This window comes from Vigna radiata, chromosome 1 (genome assembly GCF_000741045.1).
Source record: "Vigna radiata var. radiata cultivar VC1973A chromosome 1, Vradiata_ver6, whole genome shotgun sequence".
NCBI classification, from domain to species: Eukaryota; Viridiplantae; Streptophyta; class Magnoliopsida; order Fabales; family Fabaceae; genus Vigna; species Vigna radiata.
In genome coordinates, this window is record NC_028351.1 from 19,273,603 (window position 1) to 19,287,246 (window position 13,644).

The window sequence follows — 13,644 nt, forward strand, 5'->3', positions numbered from 1 at the left end:
TGACTCTTTTGGTCGTGTGATGCGGAAAAGAGATTATCTTCGGCCGTGTGATGCGGGAAGAGGATGGGTTTGGTAGTGATGACTCTTTTGGTCGTATGATGCGGAAAAGAGGTGTTTTTGGGATGTGTGATAAAAGAAGAGGGTGTCATGTGAATTGTTGTGAATTGGTTATGGTGGTTAGGTGGTGTGGTAGTGTAGAGGAAATAGACCATTGAGTGCTTGTGATGTTAATGTTGTGATGTTAATGTTGTGATGATATATGTTTATGATTTGGTTATTAACGTGGTTAATATAATTGTATATTGTATGATAAGATAATTCTGGTTGCTCACCCTAAAAGTTGCGGTTATGGTTTCCACCTACTATGATCGTACTTGTACGGGAGTAGATGGTTTGCAGATAAGATCGGATCTGAGTAGCTGACAAGAGTTGGGATGTTATGTTCAAGGGTTTACTATTTATTTTATATTATTTGAAAGTATTTCGATTTGGTATTTTTATGTAAAAGTGATATTTTGAGATTTCTTAACAATATTTATGGTTATGTTTAGCTTTCGCGTTTTTAATTGAATAAGATTGTTATCTTTCATAAATGTCTTATAGAAAGGTTTTGAGAAATATTGCACCATGACATCTCAAAAAAAAATCGGGATGTTACAACGACAACGAGGTCTATGTTTCTACCTGATCAGTTTCTTCAATAGAATAAGTAAGTTTCTACTCGTTTTTTTGTCCTCTTTGCTTCGGTCAATGATGATGCATAGAACTGTTATACATGTATCATTTAGTTCTGTTTTCTTGCTTTTGGTGAATTTGGAGTTCTAAGAATTTTGTCCATTTCAATTTTGGTGTCTCGTAGGTCCGTTTAGGAATTTCTTGCGTTTCAAGCGACCGACGGGATGCTTCTGTGGGTTGAGCTGTTATTTTGAGGTAAGGGAAGCTAGTTGTTTTTAATAATAGTAAGATGTTTGTAATATGTCATTTGGTGTGTGCATGTGATTATATGATTGTTAATGGTGCGAAATTTGGAAAAAATGAGTAATTACCCTTTTTTATGTGTTTTTGAAAATTGTGAATGTATGATTGTTTTATAACTTATAGTATGATGAAATGAAGATGTTGTTGATATAAAACTGTTATTATTGATAGTTGGAAGAATTGAGGATTTCATGTATAAATTGGAGATTAAAGTGATGGGTGTTAGCATGTAGAATTTTGGATTAGTGAGTTTAAAGGGAATTATGCAGTGTGGTAAAAGTCTTTGGGTCTATTATATTTAGTTTAAATCCTAAAATAGTTATAGTATGAGGTTGAAATTGAGAAGTAACACTTGAGTGCATTCTATACCATTTTAGAGTGAAATTAGGGGGTTTTGAGAGGTGAATTTTAGAGGGAATTATGGTTTAATAGCAATAGGAGTTTGGGGATTTTTTTTAGTTATTTTAGACTTGTTGGAACTCTTAAAAGAGTAAAATCTAATCTATATTGGAGTAGAGGTCTTGTGAGGGTGTATGTGCATGGTGTTCCGTCAAAAAGAGGGTGTTGAGTAGTGAAATGGTGAGGTAAGAGGTCTGCACTATTTTGGAAGGTTAGGGGTATGTTATCACACCTATTAGGACTTGTCTAGACGACTAAACGAGTAAAATTTGTTCTGAAATGGAAAACAGCTTCATAGGTTGAGTTTGTAACCCATTTTAGGGGTTTTAAGGGGTGAAAATGAGAAGTAGGATTGCTGGGAGTATTATGTGGTTTTGGAGAGTCCTAATAAGTGCAATCAGACTTTTTTATGCAAGTTGCAAACTAGTTTGAGGGTTTTAAAGGATATAAATGAAATTGGATAGCTTGTAAGAGTGAAAAGTGAGTTTTGAAGTGTCAAATTGAGTGATAGCAAGGTTCTCTACGTTTTCTCAAGTCTAGAGAGTCTTAAGGGTCATTAGAAGGCAGAGGGAAAGTGTATATAGAAAATTATTTTACTGATAACGTTTAACGCCCAAATTGGCGCTAAGCACATGAATATGCAAAAGTTGCGCTCAGGGTGCTGGAAATTAGCGTTGGGCGCTGATGTTCCAGTGCAGAGCGTTATTCCTGGGCGCTCGAGCACTACTGGACAACACTACACCAGTTTTGGATGGTTTTTGGAGTTTTGGGTTTTTGTTTTGGACATTCTTTAGGTCATTTTGGGGGTTTTGGACCCTTCAGGAGCTATTGGTGAGGGTTTCAAAGTTGTTTTCCTTACCTAAATATGAGTATCAAGATGCCATGCATAAATTGTGTTATTAGATGATTTATGATGACTTGTATGAGTGTTTCTATTTCTTTAATGTATAATCAATAGTCTCATGTATTGGTATACTATGTAAATGTGAACTGATATCATTGGTTTCAAGGTTGGAAAGGTTGGTTCTAAGGTGAAACTTCTTAGTGTGGTTCACGTGTGTTAGAATCAATGTAGGTAGCTCTGTTTTTTGAGTTATTTTAACACTGGTCATACATTCTCATATAAAGTTTTTTTTTTCCTAAAACAAAAAAGCCTATGTAAAATGCTCAAACATTTAAATAAGGCATTACGAAATAGTAAAATTTTATTTCATCTTCAAAATTCACTTCAATGCTCTCCAAATCATTCAAAATCTTGTTAAATCTACTAGTTACTTCATATTTTTTTAATCTATAATGTTCCTTAGGACAAAATCTATGTGACAAAAATCTTGGGATATATAAAATAACTTAAATTTGATCCACATTAATGCTATTTCTCTCCTTCACAACTTTCTTGAATATGATATCCCAAAGACACAATTATAAATTATAATGCTTTTAGTTGTATTGATCTTATCAATCTTCTGCTTTTAAAAATATTGATATGTTGGTCTCATCATTTATTCCATCAACACATATCAAGATAACTTTCATATAATTTGAAATCATTTTCACACAAAAAAAAATATCTCAATACCTTTCAATATCAAACTTGACAACCATAATTTTAAATTTTACTGTTCTCGACTTTCTTCCTCTTTATTTCTCTTCTAGCCAATTCTCACAAATAACATTCAATTTTTAAATTTATTCAATAATAAACAAGAAAAATACGAAAATAAAAATAATTGTATATCATAACATAAAGTTTTAATATGAACAAATATATATTCAATATATATCCCAATTAACTTATGCAATACGTCAGTGTCATAAAATATTCAACATATATAATAAATAAAAATTTATGCAAATTTATAAAACTAATTAAAAGAAAAAGGTTATGTAAGAAACTAAAATAAACTAACAGGAAATATAAAAGTTAGTTAAATCAAAACATATACAAATTATAACATAAAATTCTACTACATATGCAAATCTTCTATGTTGTTCACCAAGCACAAAATTATTAGTAATTAAAAATATGGAATATAATCAGATTGTTAGTAAATAAAAATATTAGTAAATAAAAATATTAATCATATATATATATATATATATATATATATATATATAAATACACACACGTCGTTACAATTATTCTTATTTAAATTAAAAGTTGATATACACGGACTCATTTAAACAAAATTTAAATAAGTAAGAAAAAATTCATAATTAAATTAATTGTATTTGAGAAGTCAAAGCACTAATATGAATATGCATATTTAAAATAGAATTAATTTAATTATTGGATGTAATTAATTCAGAATTACTATATTAAGAATTAATATATGTTGAAACTGATTACTATAGGTGAATTATTTTAGAATGTGTAAGTGTATGTAATTATTGTTGTTCAAAGACTTGGATTCCAAAGAACTCTCTCCAATATTGTGTAACATGTATTGTAAGAAATGTTTACGTGTTCTCTTTATAACATTTGGCAACAAGCAAGAATGTCTTTGTTACAAGAATTGGAAATCAAGTCAAGGAAAACAAAAGTTTCCTTAATCTTCATCCACAAATAAACTTTATCTCTTTTCTATGCTTTCCTCCAAACTTCTATAATATTGAATTTGCTTGGCAGACCATTATGAGATATAAATTCATATTCATGCTATTCTCTTCTTCCTTTTTCTTTTTTCTTCAACATCGTATTTTCTCCACGCATAACAATCCAATGTGAATTAACAACACAAACCATTCTTTTATTTTGCCATATTAACATTAATACAGAAAAGATTTTAAACGTCAGTTATTTTGGACTTTTAACGTCACCACTAGAACCGACGTCTATACGAGTGACGTTAATGGGATGTCGGTTTTTTGCAGGTGCGACATCGATATAGACGTCTGTTAAGTTCAAAAACCAACGTCTATAAAGACATCCGACAATGCGCTAACCGACGTCTAATCTTACCTTAGACGTCGGTCTGTAAAACTTGGGACGTATATAAAGTCGTCAAATATTGCATTAACCGACGTCTTTGGAACATCATAGACGTCAGTTTGTACATTAACCAACGTCTATGAAGTGATCATTGTGTTTTGGTGCAGTTTTTGTCGTGTCTTGGGGTAGCGTAGTAGCACCTCCTTCCTTTGTTAGTTTCTTCGTAAGAAAAAGTTGTGTGTTTTGGACTTCTCATGGTATTTCAACCCAAAGGCAAACTTGGGTCGTTGCCTAGGTCCATTCCAACCGCCAATGAAAAAGAATATGGTGAAAATGCACCGTATACTTTTTCGTTGACAGTCGGAATGGACATAGGCAACAACCCAAATTCGTCCTTGGATTGAAATGTCGTGAGAAATCCCAAAAACGCAAGTTTTCCTTATGAGGAAACTAGCAAAGGAAGAAGGTGCACTACGCTACACAAAGACACAATAAAAAAACTGCACCAAAACACAACGAAAACTCATTTTAATCAGTTCAAATGAGAGATAATACATCAAAGATTACTTTAATCAGAGTAAAAACAACTTTAAATAGTTAAAAGGAGAGGAAACTTACTTGGAAATGCAGAGCAATGGAGAGAAAATGCAAAGATGATCAAAGTGTTGGTTCACAAACCGCTGGTTCGTAGTGTCATTTAACAAGAAATTAGACGTCTATTATGCACAGAACTACGATGTCTAAAATAGCAAATACGTTGGACGCCTAACTAATATGACGTTCATTCGATTTAAAAATTAATACTTCTGTTGTATATAGACGTCGGCTTTGCGGCATGAGACGTTTCGTGGGCGGAAACGAATGACTTTTCACATGCCTGGTAGGATTATAGACATCGGTACTTGAGAAAACGAAAGTCTAGAATTGTATATTGGCAGGATCCGACATCTATAAGGCTGAAAAGAGTAACTATTCACCTGCCTGGCTGACATATAGGCGTTAGTTAGTAGGAGCCCGATATCTATATGTCTGATAGGTAGGTGAGCAATATTAATTTCTGTCATATAGACGTCGGTGGTTGGAAGGGGCGACGTCTAAAATACTATAGACGTCGGGGATCAACCTAACGGATGTAACGTCCCGACAACTTACAGGGACTGCTGACTGCCCCCACAGATCAACACGAGGCTTTCTAGTGTGCTTTGTCCTCACTCACACACTTTTCGAGAAAACTTCCTGGAAGGTCACCCATCCTATAATTACTCTAGGCTAAGCACGCTTAACCATGGAGTTCTTATGAGTTAGGCTACCGAAAAGCAAATGCATTTGTTGATATGAGTAGCCAAATCAATTCCTTTAAGCTATCCTTCAACTGTATAGTCCCATACCTATANANTCTCTAGATCCCTCTCATTCCGGTGTATGTTCGATTCGTCCATGTACCCCTTCCACTCGAAGCCTACCAGGAGCCGCTCCTTATCCGTGCCCCCTGCACCATGTCTCTTGCACCAGCAATCACTCCCCGCCTTCGTCAGTGCCCGGGTGTCACAACGGATGCCTATATTGCCAACTTATTTACAGAAATACCCCCGATCATCAATATACGTCGCTTATATCCTTAACTGACGTCTAGCGTGTGACGTTAAACAACATTTTTGTACTAGTATAATAAACCATGTTGAATTTATGAGATAATGTATACAATTGTTAATGTAAATTATAACTAATAAATCATTTTAATTTTTGAATTTTTTTATAAGTAATTGAACTAATTTCTACTATTAATAGTACAACTTTCAAATCATATACGGTTAATTAATCTGGTCTTTAACACTAGAAAAAATAACACTAAAAAAAAGTCATTACCTATAACAAAACTCTATAGATATTACTCACAAAATCCATAAATAACCCAGTGAACAAAAATTTGTAGGGAAAAATTAACCGTAAAAAATATTACTTATGAATTTTTGCTTTAATAATTACTTTTTTTAATTATAATCTATCCATAGAAAATTTATTTAACATAAATTTAATTATAATTAAATTTACGTCAAATAATATATAAAAAAAACTATAAATTATCATTAAAATTAACTTTCAATATAATTATAGATAGATTGATCTGTATTTATTTTAATTATACAAATCTCTTCTATTTTTGCCATTTCTAAAAAAGTTATTTCACCTTAGGATAAAAATGATCGAATTAGGAAAGTTATAAGATATAGAGTACTCATACTTTCAATTAAGGATTGAAAATAAAATTAATTAAAAATTTATAATTTTGAGTATTATTCTATTTATTTATTTATTAAATTTCGAAAAATAAGTTTATTCATAATGTACATTTTTTAAGAACTTTTTATTTTTGATAATTTTGAATCACTGATTTGTTTGATTATTACAATTGATTATTTCCTCTTCAAATATCTCATGATAATATTTAAAATATTAATTTTTTTATTGAGATTGACGTTTAAGTAGATATTTTTTATACACAAACTAAAAATCAATTAGTATTAATACTTTAATAAACATATTTATCATTCGTGTAATTATGCATCGCTTCCCGTGGTATCTGCATGACGCGGGCTTTGTGGAGGACACGTAAGCAACTACGGTGCTACGTGCTGGAATTTTCCTACGATTGCAGGTTGGCAAGCATTTTCTTGCATTTGCATTCTTCTTTTTACATGTTTTTAAATAACTCAACCTTATAACGAAATTAAAATTTATCTATATATAAAATTTTGGTATATTTTATTATGAAATTTAAAAATAATATATATAATTATGTTAAATTTTTCATAAACTAACCTAAATTACAAGGATTATATTTCTTTATTTTTAAAATTTGAAGATCAATATTTTAATTAATTTATATTTAATTCTATGAAAATATACAAATGAAAATAATATGATAAAAAGAAATATTAAATGTAAGGACGTGAATATATATATATATATATATATATATATATATATTAGAATAAATGAGGATAAAAATTTAATTAAGTTAAAGGAGATGACCTTTTATTAAAAAAAGCAACAATTTGCTACTTCTGTTAAACATTTGAAAGAAAGAGAAAAAGCTGAACTCATTTCTTAAGAATTTTTCTCTCTAGAACCATTTTAGTCCTTACTTTATCTGTCTTCTCTTTACCAAATATTCTCATTGACTCATTGCATGCTCATTTAGGAGGTGTCTAAGAGTATGCAATGTCGAGGGCTTTGTTTAAATCGATTGGTTTCTCCGTTCCGATTGGTAAGTAGTTGTACCTTGTTCCTTCGCTGTTTTAGAACCTAGGACATAAGTGGTATATGTATTGTTCCTTCCCCTGCTGTTTTCTTCAAGGTATTGAGCTCTAAAAGCTGTTTCCACCACCATTTGGTGGTTTGTAGGGTACTGTTAAGGTCTTGGCCGAGTGGGGTATTATGGATAACGTGTTGTGAGCTAAACTGTGCTTGGAATCAAGGTAATGGGAGCTAGATTTTTTTTTCTTTGGTAGCTTAATATATGTATGTATATATAGGGATGACAACGGGTCAGGTCGGGCACGGATAGTGCCTACCCGCAACCCGACCCGCATGTAAAAAACCTTACCCGTACCCGCCCCGCTACTCGTCGGATACCCGTATAAAAAAAATTCGTGGATTTTTTTCAACTCGCGGATACCCGTTTCAACCTGCAAATATTTAAAAAAAAATATTTTATGATTTTTAAAAAATTTTCAAATTAAATTGAAAAAAAAATATAGTTTTCAGAAATAAAATTGGACCAATATTCAAAACCCCAAATTACTTTTTTTTTATTGTTATATTTTTCTTGTAAATGGACAGGGCCAAACCATTTTTTTTAAGGTTTTCTTTCATATGCAGTAAAAGATAAAATAAAATAAATAAAAGCATAAAAAAAATCTAAAAAAACTCAACAAACATCAAACCAAGATTGTCTTACAATCCATGCTCATGAACATAAAAAAAAAACATAGAGTCAAGGATGTACAAATGAAGCCGTAAGGTGCCTGCAAAAATTGTGAGCCCAACCCTAGAGCTGCTTTTACTCACAGTTCATTTTTTTTTTTCATTTAGGAGGCCTTTTTCTTTCAAAGAAAATAGGGTTTGTTTCCTTCAACATAGAGAAAAGGCAGTTGTCTTTCTTCTTCCACGGGTGGATCCTCCATGGAGACTGTAGAGAACATAAACAATCCACCTTAGCTTCCTTAGAACGATCGCTATCAGGGATCCGTTCCCAAGACTCCAGAAAAGTAGTTGATGTAAGAACCTACCTCAGTGCAGCCCTCACCAACAAAGCCACCTGTTTGGAGAGCTTAGATTCTGCTTCTGGTACCCTTAAGCCAATTCTGGTAAATTCTGCATGTTGATGAAACTTGGTTGATCTCTCCATACAAGTTGTTGTATTGTAATTTAGTAATATTAAAGTGTGTTTTATTTATAAAGCTGAGTGATTAGTGTCTGTGTCATTTGATTTCTTTACTTGAAATTGAAGTTTTTTTTAAATCCTTGAATTTTTTTACATCGAACTCTACAACTAAATGACGTTTTAAAAGGAGTGAAAACCAAAGAAAATAATGTTAACTTTTTATTTTGGTTTTCACCATAAGAAATCAAATAGCTCTGAAATCTAATGGTAAAAAACAACTCCAAAACAATTTAAAAAGATCATACATTGCAAAATGATGAAGTTAAACAACTTTTTTTATAAATTGATTTTAGTTCTCAAAATTGTTTCAACATTAAACATATTGTGAACCATATTTATTTTTCCTTGACACTTCTCTTTCAGTAAGATAACTTAATCATTTCTTTACTATAAAAAGCATTTTGTTCAGTTGAATGTCAAAGGGCCACCTTCCTATGAACTGAGACATGAATGAGGCACTTTGACATTCCACCGAGAAAATTACAATTTAAAGAATAGACATGTTTCGAAATCTAGAGAAAGAAAAGCGCCTAGGAGATAGAAAACATGAATCCTAATATGTTCAATACGTAAACAGGACGAATGGAATAATAACAAAAGCACATGTTTATTTATAGATGAAACAATGTTGTCAAACTTCCACAGAATCGTCGTGCATTATCATTTCATCATGAAAAAAGCAGTACATTTAGTAATTATACCAAAGTTTGAGGTTCAAACATCATTCAGAGACAAAGTAAAAAGTCTCTTTGGATACTTTTATGACCTCCTTGCAGGCAAAAATTATGTCGAAGATATATGATCCTTGACGTTAAAGTGAGAATTTAAAAGAAAAAAAGTCAAATTCCACATAACCTTGGTGCTTTCGAAAAGGCACACAATTAATTTTCACAATCCACGTCTAGTATGAACGTCAAATATTTTCCAAATTCGACGTTCAAACATCATTTAGAGAAAAAGTAAAAAATCTCTTTGGATACTGATATGACCTTTCTGCTACTAATATGGCCCACCTTGCTGACGGAAAAAACATCGACGAAATAGGAGTTTTGACGTTAAAGTTCGGGTAGAAAAGAAAAAAAATTAAAAATAAAACGTCAAACACACATAGAATTCGACGTAATATTGGTGCTCTGATAAAACCACACAATTAATGGTGCCCCAAGCACTCATATGCTCGTCACGTAAACGTTGCCAAATGTTGTGATGTTCTATTGCAAATATATCATCCATCATCTAATATCGGATTAACAGAAAAATTAAATAAAAGGGAGTAACCGAAGAAATAGGTTAACAGATTTAGATTTCATCTCAAGTTGTACCATTCGAAAGCTTCCATAACCAAATTCATGTTAACTTTTTTCCTTTGTTTTGTCGTCATTCCTTCACTAAACGAAGACATGTCTTTGTTAACGATGAAGGCATGGTGGAAAAACAGAGGAAAATGTTAACACTTGTGAATTTTAAGTAAACCCTTTGAAAACCTATCCTACATTACTTCCGCAATCAAACTCATGTTAACTTTTTCCTTTGGTTTTCCATCAATTCCTCCTCTAAACAAAGTCATTTCTTTGTTATCCATGAAGGCATGGTGGAAAACCATAGGAAACTATTAACATTTATGAATTTCAAAAACATTCTCCATTATTTTGATTGTTTAATTTTTTTTACACCTGTTTTTGGTTATAATGTATTTCATCATCTTCGGTCTTCATTTTTTATGTTGTGATTTTTAAATGTGATTTCATTTTGCAATCCTCTAAAATACAAGATGTCGGTTATCTCAAAAAAATGATGAGAATCTCCAGGCCCTTGCATCGAATGCACTCAATATCCGACATCAACTGTATAAATTGAAGTTGTTTCCACCATGGGAAATCAAATAGCTCTGAATTCTAATGGTAGAAAACAACTCCAAGCCATTTAAAACACGAACCATACATTGTTAAAGGATGAAGTTGAACAACTTTTTTATATCATTATTTTAGTTCTCAAAGTTGTTTCAGCATTAAACATATTGTGAACCATATTTGTTTTTCCTAAGCATATTCCTTTCAGTAAGATAACTTAATCATTTATGTACTATAAAAAGCATTTTGTTCAGTTGATTGTCAAAGGTCACCTTCATATGAATTGAGACATGAATGAGGCACTTTGACATTCAAGCGAGCATATTGCAATTTAAAGAACAAACATGTTACGAAATCGAAGGAAAGGGAAAGGGCTTAAAGATAAAAAACATGAATCCTAATATGTTCAATACGGAAACAAGAAGCAAGTCATTAAATATTTTAGTTCTCAAAGTTGTTTCAGCATTAAACATATTGTGAACCGTATTTCTTTTTCCTAAGCACTTTCCTTTCAGTAAGATAACTAAATCATTTCTTTACTATAAAAAGCATTTTGCTTAGTTGGATGTGAAAGGCCACTTTCATATGAACTGAGACATGAATGAGGCACTTTGACATTCAACCGGACATAATGCAATTTAAAGAACAGACATGTTGCGAAATCGAAGGAAAGGGAAAGGGCTTAGAGATAAAAAACATGAATCCTAATATGTTCAATACAGAAATAGGAAGCAAGTCATTACCTGATATTCAAACCATATTTATAGACAAACGTAGAGAATGTCGGATTCAACGTTATCATCGAGTGAAAAAGTTAATAATAAATCTCGTTTGTTTCAGATAAGAACAAATTGATGCATAACGTCGAATTAAAAGGGCGTGGGACATTAAATTTGATGATTAAACAGTAAAATTAAAAAACAATAAATAATTAACGACCTTTGGCTTCTGGTTGAGGAAGACATCAATTATAATTATAGATGACGTACATCGTGTAATAATGCTTAGTGGCTATATTTATAGATGAACCAATGACGTACATCGTGTAATAGTGCTCAATAACTGACTAACACCATCTCGTATGGACGTCGAAGCCCTGCTGAGTTTGACGTTCATACATCAATCATAGAAAAATTATTATATTTTCCGCCCTCAAGAGATTGTGTACTTTTCAATTATTGAGGTGATATTTGGAGGGATGGAATGTGTTAACTCTTTGGCAAGCGTACCAAATCATTCTAAGTAATAAACCGGTAAGACCGAATATCGTTTCCCAAGAGACTCGGTTACTACTTTACTATCGTATAATTACTAACTAACTTAAGCTAAAGAATGGTTCCCATTAATTTGAATTTGTGCAATGAAAATAAACATAATGCATAAATGATAAAGTGAATTTCTTGGGGTTAAAACACTTGAGAATGAAATTATTTGAAATGATATGGAATGGATATGTTGGAGAATGATTTCAACTAATACACTCTTATGCAAATGCACAAAACCACTCTTCTTCATTATTTTGCTCTTGTCAACTTGCTAAGTTACTTAAACCCAAACCCATGGTGAGAAAGCTTAGATTCACTTCTTAAATCTTAATCCCTTGGCAACCTAACAAGTTCACCCGCACTAAGAAAAGAAATTTAAGACAACCAAAGGTCCTAGCTCTATCCCTAGACACTATTTCCTTTAGGAGCTTAGTCCATTTCAAGGTTCACACAACATTTCCCAATATTAAGCATACCCTAACATCGTGCTATGGTTGATCAAATCATAACAAGCTTTAAGCAAAGGAAATAAACACTAGCAAGTAATGAAAGAAGCATATTTTCATTTAAACCAAGTGCATTTACAAGTGGGTTGTATAATTTACATCATTCCCCAACAAAAAGAACTTAGCTCTCCATAGTCATGGAGAGCTTGAGCTTACAATGGAAGAAAATGGAGTAAATGGAGACCCAAGGAGAAAGAAAGGAGAGTTCCCACAGCTCAAAACCAGTTTCTAGAGGTCCAAAGTGGTGTTTCTGAGCTTCAGCCACCAAGAAGATACCACCCTCGAAGAATATGAGCCTTTTATAGGTCTAAGGTGCCAAGCCAGCCAAAAGTCACCCAACGCCCTTTTCTGCGGTGCCCGGGCGCCATAATTTAGGCACCAACATCGAATCAAAGGGCGCCCAATGCCTTTTGGGGGCGCCCAGGCACCAAAATTTAGGCGAAACAGCGAACTGAAGGACGCCCATCGCCCTTCTAAGGTGCCCAGGCATGGAGATTTGGCTGAAATAGCGAGTTGAAGGGCGCCCAGCGCCCTCTCGGGCCGCCCAAGCGCCATTTTTGCAGAGAGACGTCTTCAAAACTTCCTTTTTTAGCTCTTCCTTGGCTCCCGACTCTTAATAGTTTGAATTTCCTTCCAAAGCACACAAAGTTCCTATAAAATTTGAGGAATTAGTGATGAAACTAGATGTGTGTGTAACCTACTGAAGTTATTCACAAAGTTAGATTAAAGAGAGGATTAAGCATGTTTCAAGCTTCAAGAGAGTTGATTTGGTAAGAAAATTGCACCATATATAATGGTAAGAATTACCGTTATCAGAATGGAAGTTAAAAAGTTTGTTGAGCCCCTCTGTATTTATATAATTCCGCTTTAAATTTTGCTAAGTTAATATAATTGATTCTAAATAATTATAAGGACCATGATATGTTAACAACTTTTTGACAATATACAATGTATATATCACTACTTTATTATCTGTATATTTGAAAAATTTGGTGACATTCAAATAAATTACTTTGAAAAATTTAATAGTTATAATAAGTTATTAATATAAATAAAATACTATGATTAACATTATTAGAAAAATAAATTTGAACTCCCTCATGCATTATTTCTATGCTTTTTAATATTTTAACAAACATGTGATCAATAACCAGTCACGTTGTCACAAGAAATCATCATTAAAAGCTCATTTGCATTTCTTAATTTATAAGGCTTTGAATGGATTATTAGTATTAGGATTAGGATAATGATACTTAGACAACATTTT